This window comes from Hylobates moloch, unplaced genomic scaffold (genome assembly GCF_009828535.3).
Source record: "Hylobates moloch isolate HMO894 unplaced genomic scaffold, HMol_V3 SCAFFOLD_17, whole genome shotgun sequence".
Classification (NCBI taxonomy): domain Eukaryota; kingdom Metazoa; phylum Chordata; class Mammalia; order Primates; family Hylobatidae; genus Hylobates; species Hylobates moloch.
Window position 1 is genome coordinate 69,660,586 of NW_026652292.1, and position 19,900 is coordinate 69,680,485.

At 44.3% G+C, this 19,900-nt stretch overlaps 1 protein-coding gene across 8 annotated transcripts in view; it reads left to right on the forward strand.

The window, feature by feature from the left end:
• Positions 1-19,900, forward strand: part of PROM1 (prominin 1) — a 154,784-nt gene that overhangs the window by 6,065 nt on the left and 128,819 nt on the right. For 6 of the 8 annotated variants that reach the window (XM_058430231.1, XM_058430234.1, XM_058430235.1 and 3 more), the window contains one exon: positions 2,290-2,372. The gene's annotated coding sequence lies outside the window, so the exon portion shown is untranslated. Of the gene's footprint in view, position 1; positions 71-1,493; positions 1,510-2,289; positions 2,373-19,900 lie in introns of those variants that run through there. The other 2 variants (XM_058430229.1, XM_058430230.1) reach the window with 2 other exon arrangements.

The following is a 19,900-nucleotide window of genomic DNA, read 5'->3' on the forward strand; positions in this document are numbered from 1 at the left end:
GTGTCAACTTAGCTTCTACTACAGTTCTAAGACTTTTGCTTCAAGAAGTGGGAACACTCCAGAGGCAATGGTGAAAAGTCACGATTATTTCCACCTGGTCCTTTCTCCTATCTGTCCCGCTATCTTTCTGTTACTTGGTCATTTCTCCCAAGATCTGTCCCTTCAGAGGATTCTTTGACTCCACTCCATACATTTATTCTTCCTTGCCTGTGCTCTTGCTGTTGCATGTTACGGTTCCCTCTTCATTCTCAGCTTTCCAAAATCTTACTCCTCTTTAAGGCAGGAACATATTCATCCTTCAAGGACTAACTGGAGGCTCTGTAAACTTTTTTGTAAAATCATACCAGGTGAAACGAGTATTCCTTTTCCTTGGATCCCAGAACCTTTTCTTGATACTTTGATTAAGGCATTTTTAAAATCTGATGTAATTAAGACATAAAAAAGGACAAAGGCTCTATCCTCCCTGGAAGATAGGGAGGTCTTTTGGTTTGTTTGTTTGTTTTTGCTTTTGTTTTCTTTTTTTTGAGATGGGGTCTCACTCTGTCACTCTGTCACTCTGTCACCCAGGCTGGAGGAAAGTGGCATGATCATAGCTCACTGCAGTCCCAAATTATGGGCTCCAGCATCATCCCTACTCAGCCTCCTGAGTAGCTGGGACTACAGGCACAAGCCTGTCTAAGTTTTTCTTATTTTTTAACAGAGACAAGGTCTCCATATGTTGCCCAGGCTTGTCTTGAACTCCTGGCCTCCAACGAGCCTCCCACTTCAGCCTCCCTGGGATTATAGGCGCAAGCCACAGCACCCGGCTGGGATTCTTAAAGGCATGAATGAAGTGCTGGTATCTCTAGTAATTTGCACGTAACAAATGCCCAATTAATGTTTGCTTAATTGAATAAAATTGACATTATTCTCTGAGAATTAGATGGGGAAAATGAAATGAATTTGAATGTGTGCTGTATGCTACACACTGGGGTAATAATGCGATAATATACTTTATTTCCAAAAACCCTCCCAGCAATCTTACTGAAGTGTATTACTATCCCTGTTTTGTACAGGATGGTCAGAGAAGTTATGTGAGCTGCCCAGGGTTACACGGCTACTGAGAGGCAGAGCCAGGGTTTGAAGTCAGATTTATATATTTAAAGACAAAATGACTTATACTCATTTAAATTATTTTTATCCCTACAAATTCAGGATGGGATTCTAGTAGACAGCATAGCTACACACCAGGCATAGATTTGGAAGCCTGGTTTTAACATGCCAAAGGGTAAATAAAAGCCATGTGTCCTTTCTTCATGAGGATGAGAATACTTTTATATAGTCTTTTTGTGTGGAGAGAGTCTAACTACACAGAGAACTACCCCAGGTGAATCAAAACAATTGACTACGGTGAGGTCACATAGATTGGTGATACCTAGTTAACTTTTTTCTTGAGGCCAGAGCTAGTGTTGGCTCACTTGGGACTTGAGAAGGCAAGAGAGGTATTTATAGCAACAGTGACAGCTGACTGTAAGTATTCCTATGACGATTAAATTTATTCTAGGAAATCTTATAAATACTGAGTTTAATAGCTGTCACTTTGAGTTTATCAGCTGAAGCAACAGTTGAGAATTCGTATTTGAAAACCTCCATTGAAGCTAAAGTGTAGGAAAATAGAGGGCTACCCTGGCGTAGTATCTTAGGGCAAACGTAGCTCACTGAATTTAGCTTGGTCCCTAAAGAAGTAAAACGTTATAATAGTTAAGGGAACCAAAATCTTTGCCATATCAAAACTAATTGTAAGAAGGCATCTTTCCAATGGATGCAGCATGCCATTTAATAGAACATATCAGAGCATGAAAATTGTCCTTTAAAGCATGTCCACTAACTCCTTCTTCATCTAAATGCTTCCAGAGTGAAAATGAATGCATTCTAAAACTTTCATGCTTTTTCTCCCCAGAAAAGCTGATCCAAAGTATCTAACCTGTAAACTTTGAACAATAGTAACCCTTTTAAAAAACCTAAAAAACTATATAAAGAAGGGCTGGATGGAGCTACATTTATATATTTACAGCTATTTGTTTTTCTTAAAGTTTTCCTCTTGGTGATAATTAAATTTAAATGCTTTTCATAGAAAATCTGGAAAATACACAAAAATTAAATAGGGAAGAAATAAGAAAAAGATTTTTGCCCCGCTGCTCATAGAGGCGATCATGGTTAACGGGTTGACGTATTTTCTTTTCCCTAAGCGTGGTTTTCATAGCCCTTGGCTTTGCTGTCATTGATTTGCTCATCATTTGTTCTAAACAGTGCCAATGACCTTGCAGACGCAGGTTGTGGATAGCAGCAGACGTGGAGGTGGAGGCTGGGCGGCCAGTGATTCTGTGAGTCAGGTGAGTCATTTCTCATCTCTAGGCCAGACGTTTTCACAGGTTGTTTCTCAGAATCTGAGAAAAGCAGCGGACCCTCTTTCCACAAATATCCGCGATAGACCCACGCTTTGCATACAAGTTCAGGGCCCACGTCCAAATCCCTTAGCGACCCAGGAGCCTCTCAGGTTAAACATCCTGAACTAGGTATCAGACTCCTTGACAGTTTGCAATTCTGCCTTCTCAAAGAAGCTTGCGAATGTCTCCATTTATTATTTGAGTCCATGTGAGTTGTAAGTAAAGAAAGAAGGAGGAGAAAGCCCTCTCAGATTGTCATCTGGGCCTTTCTACTACAAACAGCCTTGCTATCTCTGGGAATCTCAAGCCATGCTATAGGAAGTGGGGAGGAAAGCAGGCTTCCACACATGATCCCAAGTCCACACTGCCAGCGACATCCAGATTAGCACAGTCTATCTGTGCTGGGGTCAGTGGAGAAGAACCTATTAGTCAAGGCTCAAGGAAGGCTTTGGTTTTTTTTGTCCCTGCACAATGGTCCTGAGTCATTACATGCCCTGGCATGCAGTTGGTGTCAGATGGGTGTGATGACCACCTCTGGGTTCTGATCACACAGGGTCCAGAGGAACCAGAGCAATGACTGGATCTGAGAGGCACCAGCTTCCCAACCATCCCAACGCACTGTACAGTAACTGCACAACCCCCGCCCCGCCACTCCCCCATCCTGCTCGCCATCTCCTTCCCTAGGGACACAGCTAAGCTAACACCAGAGAAATGCAAACAGCAAGCTCAGTCAAGGACAGAGCCCGGTGCTGGCAGGCAAGGCAGAGGGTTTAGTGCAGTCAGCTGGGGGCCCAGGGGTGACTGATGTCCTGGAAATAACTTCTAATTGTAAATCTGGAAGGGAGGATGCAATAGAAAGAAATTAGAAGCTTCTACTCACTGACCATGTATTGCAACTAGTGCTATGTGTATAATAATTCTATTCTTCAAGCTTTTCAATAAACATTCAAGGTAGGTATTGTTCAGCCATTGACCCAACAATATTATTGGCTGGTGGCTCTGTGCCAGACGATAGGGAGAGCAGAAGCAAACTGACCCAAGTTCCTGCTGCCATGGAGCTTACCTTCTAATGGGCAAGCATTCAGGAAAGAATTGGGCAAATGCATATAAGTGATGACAGGTGTGAGTGCATCAAAGGAAAGCTGAGCTGCGGGGTCGGCGAGTGGCAGGCAGTGGAGAAAGGCCTGGCGAGTGAGGGAGCTGTCGGGGTGTCTGGGGCTTACCCCTCTGCCCCTAGGCATGGGGAGCAGTCAGTGCAAAGGTCTCGAGAGGCAGGCTGCCTGATGTGGAGGGAGGCCAGCACGACTGGTGCCCAGTTAGAATGGGGAAGTTGTGGATGTTGGGGCTTAGGACAGATAGTTACAGGCCACACTGGGCACTTTGCACATTGTGCTGAGTGAGGAATGAGATAGCGTGTTAATCTGTATTGTGTTGCTCTAAAGAAATACCTGAGACTGGGTAATTTATAAAGAAAAGAGGTTTATTTGGTTCATAGTTCTGCAGGCTGTACAGGAAGCATGGCACCAGTATCTGCTTCTGGTGAGGACTCAGGAGCTTAAAATCATGGTGGAAGAAGGGAGAGCAAGCATGTCACAAGGTGAGAGAGGAAGCAAGAGAGAAGTGGAGAGGTCCCAGACTCTTTCTAACAACCAGATCTCACATGAATTCCTTACTGCCGGGAAGGCAGCAAACTATGCATGAATGATCCACCCCATGACCCAAACACCTCCCAGCAGGCCCCACCTTCAACATTGGGAATCATTTCAACATGAGATTTGGAGGGGACAAACATCCAAACTATATCAGATGGGAACCATCAGGGCAGTTGAGCAAAGACGTGACAGAATTTGGCTTCCGTTATGAAAGCATTGCTAGGGCCACTGGGTGGAGAATTAGACCACAGAGGGGTCAGAGAGAAAGCAGGAGGCAAATCAGGAACACCCCACCCCCCTCCATATTCAGATGATGATTCTCAGCTCACAAATGTGCCTCCAAACTCTGATGGCACTGTGACCCTGTCCTGGATCCTCAGGTGACTTCGTTCTGCCTTTAAAATGGAACATATACACAGGCACCCACGAGATCCTGCATGATCTGCACCAGCCTCCCTCTGCATTGCCTTGTTACCATGGAGTTGCCTTCTGTTCTCTCTCTCTTACTTGGTGATTCCACCCGAGACCATGTTTCTGTTACTTACCCGGCCCATGTGCACTTCCCTGATGCCTGCAGTGTTCTCCTCCACTTCTTTATCTGGCTAAGACCTGGTCACCTTAACCATCTTCAACCTTCTGTTTCTCAGGGAAGCCGCTCCTGCCTCTCGCAGACCAGCCTGGGTGGGGCTCTGTACAGCCTAGGGTTCCCCCCTCTACTTTGGTCACACTGCTCACTTTTGGGAGTACCTGCTCTTTTTGGCCTCCTTCTTTGGGCTCCAGTCACCAAGGCCAGGTCAACTTCTCTCTTGTTCAACCGTCAGCACTTAAGCCAAGTGCACAATCCCAAAAACCTGATGGCACCACGACTGTCCTGAATATTTGGACCCTTGATAAGGAATACTTTGTGAGGTGAACAGAATACTTGCCAACATCACACAGCTACTAAGCGGGCAGATCAAGGATCAAACTCCTGCTTCCAACTTCTTCCTGGCCCCTGGACCTTAACTCAAGTCTCAGTTTAGCCTCAGCTGGTGACAGCTGGTGAGTAAGACGTTCAGTTTTTCTGGTTCTCGGTTTCCCCAACTATTAAATGACAGGGTTGGATGCTGGGTTCATTTCCAGGGCTCCAGGATCTGCAAGTGCTCCCCCAGTCCGTCTGACCACAAGAATTACCCAGGCCCGGGGACACTTGCAAGAATACTCACCTGAACGGCCGGGCGCGGTGGCTCACGCTTGTAATCCCAGCACTTTGGGAGGCCGAGGCGGGCGGATCACGAGGTCAGGAGATCGAGACCACGGTGAAACCCCGTCTCTACTAAAAATACAAAAAAGTTAGCCGGGCGTGGTGGTGGGCGCCTGTAGTCCCAGCTACTCGGAGAGGCTGAGGCAGGAGAATGGCGTGAACCCGGGAGGCCGAGCTTGCAGTGAGCCGAGATCGCGCCACTGCACTCCAGCCTGGGTGACAGAGCGAGACTCTGTCTCGGAAAAAAAAAAAAAAAAAAGAATACTCACCTGAACCTACAGAATCACAGCTTCAGAAGATGGACTTGGGATTCTTGTTCTGTTTATTTGTTTGTTTATTCAAGTGTCCCAGATGAATCTTATCACCAAATAAGTTTTGGAAATACATTTCTCAGGGACTCCTTCCCAAAAGAGGTTCCCAGAACAGAAAGGTCAAAGAGGAGGCAAAAGCATGATTGTAGTGGCTATTTCAGCACAGCAACAGTTCCTTCTCAAATGTCCCCTCTCTATTATAAAAAGAAACTTTGCATCTGAGCCTGATATTTATTTATGCGAGTTATTTTGAGGGATGAATGGAAGTCTCCAGAACTTTCAATGAAGTTCAGCTTCCTGGACAACTGTAAATAGCTCTGCCCTGACAAACTTTGACCAAGTGCGAATTAAGGAACACTCAAAAGGAGCACAAGCAGAGATGAGGACATTCTCAGGGCTCCTGAAAGGAGAGGCAGAAGCTCAGAGAGGTTAATCAGCTTATCTGAAGTCACACATCTGGTAGGTGGTAGAGGTGGAACCAGACCCAGCTCTCTGCATCCCTGGCTGGTATTTTTCCTTCTGAAACACAAGAGTGCATCAGGGCAATGTTGCTTCTGCACAGAAAACTGTGGTGCCCACACTTTGGACCAAAAGGTGCTCCAAGAACACCACATGAGTGATGACCTGCCCCAAGAATAGTGTGTGGCAGGGAGTTGGCACCCTCAGATAGGGGTAACTGATTGACTAACCCCACCTTCTTATCACTATGATCTAGGAATAGGGCAACTTTTCAGACTTTTTCGTTCTCTGCCTTGTTGGGGTAAATTTATGGAATACATTAGACAATTTCCCACCAGTCAAGTGAAAATATGTTTGATGACTTAAAAAATAATCAGTGGGCTGGGTGCAGTGGCTCATGCCTGTACTCCCAGCACTTTGGCAGGCCAACGTGGGAAAATCACTTGAGGCCAGGAGTTCAAGACCAGCTTGAGCAACATAATAAGCCCCCCACCTTAACAAAATTTTAAAAAAAATTGCTGGATGTGGTGATACATTCCTGTAGTCCCAGTTACTTCAGAGGCTGAGGAGGGAAGACCATTTGAGGCCAAGGGTTTGAGGCTACAGTGAGCTGTGATTATATCACTGCACTCCGGCCTAGGTGACAGTGCAAGACCCTGTTTCTTAAAATAATAACAATAATAATAATCAGTGCTTGATCAATAAAGATCCAGTGCTAGACCAAAGGAGACAGACTTATTCTCATTCTGCCATTTCCTTACCTCTAGAACCTCAGCTTTCTCATCTGGAAAATGGGACGATGCCTCCATCACTGTGTGGTTCGTGAGGGTTAGATGAGATACTACACAGTATCTGACACACAGTCAGTATTTGTTAAATGAAACAACGGGCAAATGAATGAGAGGGAGGAAATCATTTGCTCCGCCCTGGATGTGAAATCTATCCTCTTTCCTCCCAGCCTCTCACTGTCTCTATCAGCTGTGCAGTAACTGGAACTGGACCCTTCCGAATGAAGAATCTGTGGTTGAGGGGAGAATATGAGTCTACACACACTATGTGCTAAAGGTAGACATGAACATCAAATATAGAAACCCCCACAGAATCCATTGTCTTCCACCCAATGGAAGTGAGCTCAGGCTCAGTTGACCCCAGAGGAGGAGGGAGAGCATTCTCGGCAGGTTTGAATCCTATACCTCTTCCTTTCCTCCCTCCGTCCCTCCCTCTATTCCTTTCTTCCCTCCCTCCCTCCCCTCCCCCCTTTCCCCTCCGTCCCGTCCCTCCCTCTCTTCCTCCCTCCCTCCCTTCCTTCCTTCCTTCCTTCCTTCCTTCCTTCCTTCCTTCCTTCCTTCCTTCCTTCCTTCCTTCCTTCCTTCTCATTTTCCTGCTTGAAAGACAGGGAGGGAAGAAAGGAAAGGTGCATATTTTGGGAAGAGGGGCACTTCTGAGTCAGAGACCTGGGATTTAATCACCTGTTCCCCACTGACTGACACAGTGACATTAGAAAAGACACCAGCCATCATGGGGCAGACACTCAATAAATACTTGTTGGAAATAATGCATGTTAGTTGCTGGGCAAAGCTCTGTGTGTATTAACTCATTTGATCCTCACAATGTTATGCTGTATTAGGTGCTAGCCACAATATGCAGACGAGGGAACGGAAATACAGAGAGGTCAGATAACTCATCAAGGGGACATAGACCATAAATCACAGACAATCTACCTCCAGAACACATGCTTTTAACTCCTCTGATATAAAACACTCCATGCACACAACTTCCTGGAGTCTCCTTTTTCTCATGTGCGGTGGCTGGTGGGATGGGGCGATGCTTGAGCCTAAGTCATTTCCAGTGCTAGGATTGGGGCTAAGGAGAGAGAAATGTTCCCCCAAATCTCTGAATACCTCAAAGGCTCATGTCTGACACAGGAAAATGAGGTAGAGGCAGAGATTGCATACCCAGGGTGGACAATAGGGAAAGCAGATGGGCGCAGAGACTCCAGAGAGTGACATGGAGGTGCAGCTTCTAAGAGGCCCCCAATCTACTGAGCACCAACTCTGTCCTTTCCATAAAATCCTTACAATGACAATGTAAAATAGATGCTGTTATTCCCACTTTGTCAATGACGAAATTGGAATTCTGAATGATGAAAAAACATGTCCAAGATCGCACAAGATATTGCAGACATAGGCTTCAACTTACGTCTGTTTGGCTCCAAAGCCCATGTCCTTCCTCCTATGCATACTCCCCATTTTTGTCTAGAGCTGACCCTGCGGATAACATACTTGTCATGTCACGAAGACGTCTAGGACACGCTGTTGCAGAGCAGTGCCTTCTACAGTGCACAGTTACAGTTGTGTGCCACATAACAACATTTTAGTCAACAACGGACCACATATACACACCTTGGTCATCCCATAAGATTATAATACCGTATTTTTACTGTACCTTTTCTATGTTTAGATACACAAATACTTACCCATGTGTTACAGTGGCCTACAGTATTCAGTATGGTGACATGTGGTCCAAGTTTGTAGTCTAGGAGCAATAGCCTATACCATATACATAGGTGTGTAGTAAGCTAGACTATCTACGTTTGAGTAAGTGCACTCTGTGATGTTTGCACAACAAAATAGCCTTCAATGCATTTCTCAGAACATATCCCCATCATTTAGCAACACACGACTGTACTTAAAATGTCTTTGAAACACCACCATCAAAGTCATTGCCAACATCGGCTGCTCTGAGTGGCATCTAGAAAGCTGGAGCAGAATGGAAGCTGACTCAAGAAGAAAGGTGGCTGAGAAGCTTAATATAAGCTCCTATAAACCTCTTAATGCTGTCAAGACATTAACACTGAGTGACACCCTGGGGTTTCCTGGCTTTAATTTAAGACTCAGGATAGATTGGCTAACGAAGCTGCTGAGCAGCATGACAGTGTCTATTAGCAAGGAATTTAACGGTCCTTTCCTAAATTAAAATGTTAAGCTCCCTACAAATCACAAACTTGCTCCAATATAGTGCTGACCCTGGGGAAAAAAAATGAATCACAGACCACTGGACCATGAGAAGAATCTCAGATTCTGCTCTTGTATGAGGAAGCTGAGGCCTGGAAGTATTAGGTAGTTCCCCAAGTCTATGTATCTCTGGTCAAGGGCCGAGTCAGGCCTAGAACCTCCAGCCCCTGACCCCAGTTAGCACCCAGCATTGGCCCATGGGTCAGGAACAAAAGAGATTTCCACTTAGATTAAAATCTGGACATGGGCAGATAGTTCTGAGCACTTTTTGAAATGATTTGTTTGGTTTATTTGTTTCCAGATTTTTTTATCCATCTCCTAAACTAGACAGTAAATTTTCCCTCCACTATCTTGATCTTGCTGTGTCCTGAACACTTGGTGTGATGCCTACACACATAGAAGGTGTTCGATAATATTTGTAGAAGAAAGGGAAAGAGGAAAGAGGGGCAGAAATATCTGTTAGCACCTACAATATACTGCACACTACAGTCACATTTCATTTTGTGTGTTAATATATGTCTCTTTTATTTCCCTCCTTTCCTTTCCCTTCCTTCCTTCCTCCCTCCCTCCCCCCTCCATCCCTCCCTCCCTCCCTCCCTTCTTCCTTCCTTCCTTCCTTCCTCCTTCTTCCTCATTCCTCCTTCCCCTTCCTTCCTCCCTTCCTTCCTTCCTTCCTTCCTTCCTTCCTTCCTTCCTTCCTTCCTTGACAGAGTCTGGCTCTGTCACCCAGGCTGGAGTGCAGTGGTACAATCATGGCTCACTGCAGCCTTGACCTCCCGGGCTCAGGTGATCCTCTCACTTCAGGCTTTCGAGTAACTGGGGCTGCAGGAGTGCATCACTATGCCCAGCTAATTTTTGTATTTTTGGTAGAGTCAGGGTTTTGGCATGTTGCCCAGGCTGGTCTTGAACTCCTGAATTCAAGCAATCCGCATTCTTCAGCCTCCCAAAGTGCTAGGATTACAGGCGTGAGCCATCAAGCCCAGCCTATATGTCACTTCTTTCTAAAACACAGCTATAGTCCCCATTTCCGATGAGGAAACTTGGGTGCAGAGAGGTAAAGTGATGGGTTTAAAGTGACTACTCAACTAACATGTAGCAGAGCTGGATTTGAATCCAGGTTTAGATGCTTATCCCATATTCTTTTCACTACACAATCTGCTTACTGAGAATAAGCACTCACTCATTCAACGCATATTTATTGTGCTCCAACTCTGTGCCAGGCATACTTCTAGGCTCCTGGGATAGTTTAGTGAACAAAACAGATCAAGACACCTGCCCTTGCAGAATTTACATTTCATGGGAATCTAAAATTTCAGTGATGTGGATCAGAGGAAAGGGAAACGGCCCAAAATGAAACACACAGGAGATAGACATTTTGGAGCCACCACCTTGGGCTGAGCTTCCTACCATGTCTGTCTCAGGCTTCATGGAAGCTTCCGTCTGGCAGACAACATTTAGGGCACTGGGGAAACACACAGTCTTCACCCGCACTGGGCCTGGCTCTTGGAAACCTAGTGGGGAGAGCAACTTAAAGCTGAGCACGTCTCTGGAAGAAGTGACATTTGGATATATTCAGATTGTCCCATTGTTTTTCTGAAAAACTTGCCCACCCCAGTGAGCCTCCAGCTATGCAAATGAACACTGAAGGTCTTCTGAGGTGGAAGCATTTGAGACCATGGCTCCAGGAAGCAAACATGCTCTGAACACTGTTGGGAAAGTCTAACTCTCAGCTGGATGGAGACCAAAACTCGGGCATGGGTCCTGGAAGACAATGGGGGAGGCAGGGCAGAGGCTTTGCCCCACCACTCCCGTGGGAGATGAGAATATTAGCATCCTTCTCATCTGAGGGGTAAGATCTTGAAGCTAATGAAACACTTCCTGGGACTCTTAGGAATTTCTAGGAACGTGCATAGCCATTTTGAAGTCCGAATTATAGCCCCGCTTGGGGGAGAAGGCCGTTCTCCCAAGATCTATGCAGCAGTCCCTGGAGCTCCAAGATTTGAGGGCTCTGGAAGAATCTGGAGATAGCAGTGGCAGGGAGGTTGGTGTCTCAGGATGGGCTCGGTCAGCAGGGGCAGTGGAAGGACCTCATCAGGTGGCTTTGTTGGCCGTGACCATCAGAGCTAGAGCCTAAGAAGATGTCAGGCCCTGAGAGGTGGGGGACCCCCAGAAATGCCGCATAAGTGCTGTAAGAGGCACTTGATTTCCTGCTGAGGCAAGAGGAGGCGGGGCAGAGCATGGAGTCTTTCTAGCTGGGATGTAAGTGTAAAGGAGACCTTATTTTGTAGACCCAGGGTGTTGAGGCCAGCGGACAGTTGCTACATATAATAGTTGCACTTTGCTTGCCAGCAACTAGGGGGAAAGAAGCAGCACAAGGAGAGGTTAAACCTAATGGATTATTCCAAAATGCCAAGCCCATGAACCAGCCCTGAGTACCCACCTGGGTGACTCCTGTCAGGCTCCTCTCTCCCCACACCTTTCTCCTCCCCAGCCCTCCTTCTGGGGTAATCTTCTTACAGGTAATGTCAAGCATTTCTTCCTCTACAATCCTCAATGTGTCCCCATTGCCTTCAGATGGTCCCAATTCCTCAGCATGGCATGTGAGTGCCTCCACATCCCAAGCCCCTCCAACTTACTGCTCTAGATTCATCTATCATTATTCATTTTTACCAACATTATGTCCCAGCCCACACGATCTAGCCCCACCATACCACTGACTGAATCTGAATACGCCTGTGTGTGCTGACTCCTCTGCCCAGGGCTCCTCTCCTGTTTGCCTTGTTCTTCATCTGACAAACTTTTCATTCTAATGAGTTAGCTGGAGCATCATAACCCTGGGAAACCTTTTCTGGAAGGTTTCATATGGGGTTGAACTGAGACTTCCTGCCTTATGGGCATGCTTATCTTGTACTCTCCCTTTATTGGTGCATGTAGAATTCAAAGTGACATTGATTTGTTCCCCTGACTAGACAAATGATACTCTTGAAGGCCTGACTTGGTGTTAATTACCTCTGCATCCTTAGAGCCTAGTACAGTTGGATGCAAAGCAATGCCCTGAAGAGTTTGTTTAGTGAAGGAAGGGAAGTGTGTGGATGAGCTATGGTCTTGGTCAGTATTGCATAGTCACTCAAGGGCCAGCACAAAATTTAAGGGCGTTCCCAAACAGCTCTTTAATTATAGTAAATAATACTTAATGCAATATCTTAGAAATCCGTATTTATGCCCCAAACTCCATAATACACATGCCTCAGAATGTAACATACAGACAGGATCTGAACCTGTACTTGCATGACAAATCACTTGCCTCCTCTTAATCCCAATGAGTGAGCAATGAGCTGGGACTTTGGGGGACTTTACACAGTACATGGAGTATGATGAGTCCACACAGTAGGTGAGTGGCTGAGTTAGCACTGCCACCATGAGACTGTAGAGGAAGGGATGGATTACAAAAGGAACATGAGGGCAATGTTGAAGGTGGTGTGTTAATCAATCAGGGATCACCAGCAGCCAACTCTGGCTAATGATACTCAGAAGAGGAATATATCCAAAGGGTATTGGATGGCTCCTGGCCCTGTCAGGAGCCTGCAGTTCGGATTCAGCACTCCAGGTCAGGTACAGCCTGATTAGGACACCACTGCTGGCACCTGGCACCACCCACACCACTACCCCTGCCGCTACTCTGATGTCTGATTGGCCTCATGTCCTGCATCACACCCTCCAGGGACAAAGTCCCAGGCAGGAGTAGCCAACGAGCCAGGCCTTGAAAGGGTCATGCTTGGGTGTGTGACAGGTGCATGGAATGACAATTGTTAGGTTTTTGTGGTGAAAAGTGCTGGGCTGTGTCCCACTGCCACTCTCCACAAATGGGGGGTCCCCAGCAAGAAAAGGGGTTGCATGGTTGGATCCACATGACGAATAACATAGATGAGGCTGAATTTTCCTCTTGGGAGACTGAAGTTATTAATTAAAATAGAGAACTCTGGAGAAGGAACAAACCTGTATTTTTTTTAAATGGCAGAAGGAAAATATTAAATTGGTTTCACTTTTAGGAATGTATTTGGCCCCATCTAGGATGCATTTGGACTGTGTTTTATTGTGAGGACAAGCTGTGAGGAGATTGAGGCCCTTTTGTACTTCCCTGCACAATTTTACCAAAGAGCTGCCTCTCTCAGTGGTGGGATTGGGGTGGAGTCAGAGCTGTGCTATAATCCGTGCCTCTAGCATCTTTATGATATTACATTATCTGGCTTATCTAACCAGTTATAGACCTGTAGGATGGCAGGGAGCAAGGATCCTTCTAAGGAAGGATCCTTGTGCTGCCCTAAATACAATCAGAGGTTGAATGGTCAGGAGGAGAGCACCAACTCTTACTGGAACCCTCTGCTGTGCAGGTGCCATGCATGCCTTTTCTCATGTGAGACTCATGACACCCAGCAGTGCTACCATTATTAGTTCTACTTTACAGATGAGGAAATGGAGGCTCATAGAAGGTTAAGTATAAGAAGCTCAAGATGACATATGGAGTTAGATGTGTCAGAGTCAGATTTGAACCCAAGTTGGTCTGCCCCAGAGACCCTGTTGCTGCCTGGCCAATAAAAGCGGTCCCTTATTTATTAAGCCTTTGAGCATTTGACATTTTCCTTCCGTAAGACTTCATGTGATGAAAATGACTGAGCATATCAATGACAGCACTCTGCTTGCTTGCTGACTCTGGTCTTTACTCTGGATTCACCCAGCCCTTGGGTTTGCACCCTGCTTCCAGCACACCCTCCCTGCAGCTTGTTGAGGGGTGATATGGTTTGGCTGTGTCTCCACCCAAATCTCATCTTGAATTGTAGATCCCATAATTCCCTCTTGTCATAAGAGGGATCTGAAGGGAGATAACTGAATTATGGGGATGGGTTTTTCCTGTGCTGTTCTCATGATAGTGAATGAGTCTCATGAGATCTGATGGTTTTATGAAGGCCAGTGCTGAACACGCTTTCTTGCCTGCCGCCATGTAAGACGTACCTTTCCCTCCCTAGCCATGTGGAACTATGGGTCCACTAAACCTCTTTTTCTTTATAAATCACGCAGTCTTAGGTATTTCTTCATAGCAGTATGAAAATGGACTAATACGAGGGGCTATGGTGCCACCTCCATTTTCCAGCATTCCAGCCATTAATCTTTTTTCTTCCTTTTTCTTTTTACCTTTTTAAGATGGGAAATTTCAAACCTGCACCAAACAGACCCCTGATACCTATTACCCAGCATTAATAATTTTACTGACTTAAATTTGACTTCAGTGTACCCTTACAATGTTCATTAGCATTCCTTCCATCTCTAGGTCTCCTTACCAGGGAATTTTTCCTTAGAATTCAATGTTAATTTTACTTACTTTGTTTTCTTTTTTTTTAACCCATCTTCAAATTAGGTATCTCTGAAAGCAACAAATCCTTTTTTTAGGTCTATGCATTTTAGTGCTTCTTGACAGTATTAAATGGCTCCTGAAATGTGCAGAATGACTTGCATATAAATGTTACCTTCTGCAAATTTGTAACTCAGTTAATCTCTAAAATCCTCTAACCTCAGCTCAGTTTTCCAAGGCCTTGTTTCCTTAGGCTTATGATCATTACTTTGTCACATTCAGATAGATCCAGGTTTTTGTTGTTGTTGTTCCTTTTGCATTTTGCTAACCACTATCATTATTTGCCATTTAATAGAGTTTAATTGGGTACCTATAGTGTGTAAGCAGCCAGGTCCAAACAAAAAGTTTCTGGGGCTGGGGTTGAAGTCACCTCTATGTCTGTAAGTGTCAAGGAGAGAGCCTGGCTGTCACAGACTAAATGCTCACTGAAAGCTCATCGAGAAAATGTCTTTACTTCCAGCCCTAGGTCTGAACATCACCATCTGTATTTTTACGGTAAGGCCTTCTGTCTTGGAAGCAGGAGGTGGGATTTGAAAACACATTAGCCATTGATTGGCTTTGACTTTGAGCAAGCAGGTCTTTTCTGCCAGTTATCCACACTCAGTTACTTTGTCTGGCCTCTTGGGAGCTCTTTGAACAGGCCAGGCCTGCTCTTGCCCTAGGGCCTGGCTTTGGTTGTCCTCTGTCCTCACCACCTGGCTCACTCCTCACCCTCTGCAGGACTCAACCCGAAACCCTTTCTCAGTGAGCCCCGCTGTAATTGCTGCTTCCAAGGCTCTCTCCTTCATTCTTTTATTCTCTATTTTTAGAGCACTTATCAACTCCTAGCAACTGTGTATAAATGTTGAGGTCAGGGATTATTGTTTTTTTCCATGGATAGGTCCCAAATGCTAACACCAAGCCTGGCATGGGCACACTGTAGATGCTCAATAACTGTTTGTTGGATGAACAAAAGAATGAATGATTTTGTGTCTCACAGAGGTAATCACTGAGCAAGAATTTCTGAAGCACTTTAAGACGTGTCTCCTTGATAGCTGGTTTAGCATAGTTGTTAAAGGTTTGACCTCCAGGACTGGTCAGACCCAAGTCAGAGTTGCACTTCTACCACTTGTCAGCTGGGTGACCTTAGACAGGTCAATTTCTCTGAGCATCAGTTACTCCATCTATAATAATGACACTGTTACTGGTTGAATTATGTATCCCTAAAAGATATTAGAGTCCTAATGCCAGTACCTGTGAATGTGACTTTATTTGGAAATAGGGTCATTGCATATGATCAAGTTAAGATGAGGTCATGAGGGTGGACCCTAATCTATTCTGACTGGTGTCCTTTTATAAAGAGGGAAACATGGATACAGAGACAGACACGTACACAAGGAAGATGATGACCAGACATAGAGAGAATTCCATCTAAAAACCAAGGAACATCTGGGGCTACGAAAAGCTAGGAGAGAATCCTGGAGCAGATTCTCCCTCACCACTTTGAGAAGGAGCCAGCACTGCTAACACTTTGATTTTGGCCCCCAGACTGTGAGACAATACATTTCTGTTGTTTAAACCCCCCAGTCTGTGGTACTTTGTTATGGCAGCCCCAGGAAATGAATACAGACATCATTTTATATAGTTTCATAACATCTATGGATATGCCCGCGTATGTAACACTCACCGCATCTGAAAGTGTTTGTTAATGCCTACTTTTCTTTCTAAACTGTGAGTTCTGTGAGGGCAGGGACTGTTTACTGGTGTATTCCCTCCACCTCGCACCATCCTGGTGCATAACAGTTACTCAGTGTGCTTCTATTTAGTTTGCTGGATAATATCTTCTTCCTAGGATTATCTTACACATTAAATGAAATATGTGTGTAAGGTGATTAGAGCAATGGTTTCCTGGACAAATGGTAACTGCTCTACTGCTCCTCTTTCTATGGAAATAACAGCGTACAGCCTGGCTCTGCAAACTTCAATTTCCTTCTCTGGAAAATAGGGATAAAAACAGCCCCCTATGAGGGTTTAATTAAATAACAATGTATGGAAACTACTTCACTCCGTGCCTGAGAAATGGTAGATAGTCGACGAATGGCAGCAACAAGGACATAAAACTCCCCCTTGGATACATTGCATTTATCTTTTAGACAACTTTTGCTGTTGCCACATTTATTTGTCTGCTTAAAGAGCTTATAGTTTCACTTTATTGCCTCTGCTTTCCTCTGGGATTTATTGAAGGCTATCATCTGCTAAGCAATTTCTCATTCAGTCCATAGGATATTTTATTAATAGTCCTTCTATTCTTTTTTCTAAGTGCCTCTATGCTCAATCAAACTTATGAGTAAAATTTGGAGTTTTGGCAAGTGCTGGGCTACATTCGTAACAAGCATCCAGCCCTGTGTGCTGCAAACGTCCAAGTGAGGAATACAAGGAGGCGAGTACGTTCCCTGAAACAGTTCACTTTGTAATTGTTCTGGGGTAGGCTGTCACTGGGGGTGATACGGCATAAATGTGAGAACTCCCCAGCGTCGTCCTTGTGAACTTCTTACTCTTGCTGTCTTGGCTGTCGGGGTGTACAACTAAGAGGTCTGTATGATTAGAAGCTTAATTACCCACCGTAGTGAAGTCCAAGTTTCCCACAATAGCCTTTTATTTCTCTCATGCTTGGGCAGTACAAACCTTCTCCTCTGTGTTGTAGTAGGAAGGGTCCTGAAGAGGATTCTGAGAGCTTTGAGCACTGGTCTGCCCCTTCCGTGACTCTGGGCAAATCACGTATTCTCTTCACCTCAACTCTTCCATCTGCCCGATGGGCTAATAATATCTACCCAGTTGGCTTGTTTTAAAGATTACGGGAGAAAACAAGTATCTATCAACTGCAAAAATCCTGTAACCAGAAGAAACTCACCTGCCCACAGGGCCAGGTAGGGACCACAACTGGGTCAAGTAGGGTGGATGCACAGGTAAGTCTGCTTCAGCTCATGACCACAGTCCTTAGCATTTGCCAAAACTGCCGCCAGGGACCCCCTGCTTAATATATCTGATAATATTCTGCCTGAACTCAATCATTTCACCCGTGACTTTAAAAAAAATCAAACCCTAGGTTTTTAACATATTTGGTTGTCACAGTCAGGAGCGAGAGATGTTGCCACTCGTGGGGTTGAATCTAGGGATGCTATTAAACATCCTAGAATGCACAGGACAACCTCCCTCCACGGCAGGGAATTATTCAGCCCCCAGTGTCGAGAGTACTGAGGTTTAAAAGCTCCAATCTAGAACAATTTTCTGATTTAACTTGTAATTCTTCTTCCTTCTATATGAAAAGTGTTCTGAAAATCTCCCTCAAATTTAACCCAGGTTGGAAAGCATTAGGCAGTCTCACTGTTTTATTCACTCTCCAAGCACAGCTTCTGCAAATATACTCCATCCAGCCAAACCTGCCTTAATGCTCCCTGGTCTTGATCTTCATGGGCAGGGGAGTTCTGTTTAAATTCTAAGGATGGATATTTTGTCAACATTTGAACATACTTCCCACTTTCCTTGATCTTCAAGTACCTCATCCCTGTTAATGAAAAAGCAACAAATCATTCTGTGTTCTCAGCGGTCAAAAGGAATTTATTAGAATCTAGCTCTTTTAATATTTTCTTTTGTCTCTAGCAGTTCCTTGGAGCCTTGAGTCAAAGTTTGCTCTAAATGGGATTGCTGTTGGGAGATCAGAAGAAAACTTGATAGGAATCTTTGGTGTGAGGCTGGCAGCACCTGTGTCCCAGCTAAAGGGCTGTTGTAATCCCAGATCAATATGAGAGTCTCTTGAAAGGTTTAGAGGTAGCTGTGCATTTCACCTTTCCAGTGTTCATTCAAATTTTAACTACAAATTAATTGCAAAATGTTTACAATTTGCTATTTGCATCCCTAGAGATGATAAGCCCCATTAAGGCTTCTAAATTATTATTTTCAAGGAATTACAAACAAGACTTTCATGCAAATATACACTGAACACAAGTCAAAGATTTTACTCAACTCATTAATGAATGAAGGAACCAGTAAGATGTTGTGACCACAATGGTTCAAAGGGAAATTTGAAGAACAAACATTTATACAAGCAATTGGGGATTCTGAAATGAATATTTAAATTTTTAAATTTTTAATTTTTGTGGGTACATAATAGGTGTCTATATTGATAGGGTACATGGGATACTTTGATACAGGCATGCAATGTGTAATAATCACATAGAGTAAATAGGCTATCCATCCCCTCAAGCATTTATCCTTTTGCGTTACAAACAATCCAATTATACTCTTAGTTATTTTAAAATGTACAATTAAATTATTTTTGACAATAGTCACCCTGTTGTGCTAGCAAATACTAGATTTTATTCATTCTTTCTAATTTTTGTACCCATTAACCATCCCTACCTACCACCCTCTCCCTGCTCCACTACCCTGTTCAGCCTCTGGTAACTATCATTCTAATCTCCATCTCCATGAGTTCAATTGTTTTCATTTTTAGCACTCACAAATAAGTGAGAACATGTGAAGTTTGCCTTTCTGTGCCTGGCTTATTTCATTTAACGTAATGACCTCCAGTTCCATTCATGTTACTACAAATGACAGGATCTCATTTATTTTATGGCTAAATAGTACTCCATTGTATATGTGAACCACATTTTCTTAATCCATTCATCTCTTGATGGATACTTAACGTTGCTTCCAAATCTTGGGCATTGTGAACAGTGCTGCAGCAAATGTGGGAGTGCAGAAATCTCTTTGATAGACTGATTTCCTTTCTTTTGGGTATATATCTAGCAGTGGGATTGCTGGATCATGCGGTAGCTTTATTTTTAGTGTTTTGAGGAACCTCCAAACTGTTTTCCATAGTGGTTGTACTGATTTACATTCCCACCAACAGTGTATGAGGGTTCCCTTTTCACCACATCTTCACCATCAATGGTTATTGCTTGTCTTTCAGATAAAAGTCATTTTAACTTGAATGAGATGATACTTCATTGTAATTTTGATTCACGTTTCTCTGATGATCAGCAATGCTGAGCACTTTTTCATATCCCTGTTTGCCATTTGTATGTCTTCTTTTGAAAAATGTCTATTCAGATCTTTGTATTATTATTATTATTTAGAAATAAAGACAGGGGTTCACTATGTTGCTGAGGCTGGTCTCAAACTCCTGAGCTCAAGTGATCCACCTGCCTCGGCCTACCAAAGTGCTGGGATTACAGGCATGAGCCACCACACCCACACTATTCAGATCCTTTGACCATTTTTTAATTGGACAATTAGATATTTTTACTATAAAGTGGTTTGAGCTCCTTATATATTCTGGTTATTAATTCTTTGTCAGATGGGTACTTTGCAAATATTTTCTCCCATTCTGTGGGTTGTCTTTTCACT